Genomic DNA, 1,473 nt, shown 5'->3' on the forward strand with positions numbered 1-1,473 from the left:
CAATTTAAATAAGAGCTAAAATGCGACCCATTGTAAAAACTTTTTAATGATCTATGATCATTTCGATGCAATATCCCGACTCACTCATGTATGTTATAAAATATGGAATACTGTATCTCCTCAGGGTCAGATTTGATTAATTCATAGCAGACAGTAAAAAACAGACAACATTAATAGTTGTCCTTAAATTACATGTGTATAAACAGGTTGAAATGACATGAAACATATTGACACTGCATACAATATCGGTTATGAAAGCCATTACAAAGTAAAGTAAGTAAGTAGTGCTGTTAAGTTAGGATATTAACCTAGGATGTTAAGTAGTGAACAAGTAAGGGATGCTGTAAATTTCAATAAAAACCGTTGGACTTTTGAAAGTAAATAAAATGAAGAAAGAAAATAAACTGCTATATATTATAAAAATATTTTTACAAGTTAATGGTCAAAGAGAGGTAAATCTAGTAAATAATGCTTATGTATAATATAATTTACTCAAATGTACATAATCTTATCAAATAATTATATTTCATTTAAAGTTTAGAACAGTAATGAGACTTTTTATGGTTATGTAAACCAGATAAATTAGAGAATATAAATTGTAAATAATGAAAAATAATAAATAAAATAAATTAGGTTACATTAGATCGCAGCTATCAAAATTGTAAATAATGAATAATAATAAGTGAAATAAATTAGGTTACATTCAGATTGCAGCTAACAAAGTTTAAGAAAGATTATAATAAATTAATTTAGTAATGGGGTTCAAATACAATATTAAAAATAATATCAAAAGAAGGAACGGATTTAATTGATAGCGTAAAAAGTAAACAAATATTACGATATAATCGTTACTATCTCACATATAAGTATAATTAAGTAATTTTTATGATGTAAAGTAATTAGCTGAAAACGACACCATTCTATCAAATAATTCAATAGATACTTGAGAACAAAAATCTAACTCACTTTAAAAAATTTTTTATCTGTAATATATTATGATAAAAAAATAAATTTAAAGTTAAACATAAAAGACTTTTTTCCATGGTCAAAGAGAGGTAAATCTAGCAAAATAATATATATTTTTTTAGAATCTAAATAAATCAGTCAATGTTATTGATCCTATCAAATTGTTATATTGATTTTTTATATATTTTTATATATTTTTTATATATTTTTTATATATTTTTTAATATATTTTTTTACTGTCTGGTATGAATTAATCAAATCTGACCCTGAGGTGATACAACATTCCATATTTTATAACATACATGAGTGAGTCGGGATATTGCATCGAAATGATCATAGATCATTAAAAAGTTTTTACAATGGATCGCAGTTTAGCTCTTATTTAAATTGATATGCATACAAAATTGTATGATTAACAACCTTTCATATGAGAATTTTGCTACGTTGATAACAGGTACAATATTTTTACCAAATTTTGGTAGAGATCTATAAACACAAGTTATATAT

This window comes from Octopus bimaculoides, chromosome 17 (genome assembly GCF_001194135.2).
Source record: "Octopus bimaculoides isolate UCB-OBI-ISO-001 chromosome 17, ASM119413v2, whole genome shotgun sequence".
NCBI lineage: Eukaryota > Metazoa > Mollusca > Cephalopoda > Octopoda > Octopodidae > Octopus > Octopus bimaculoides.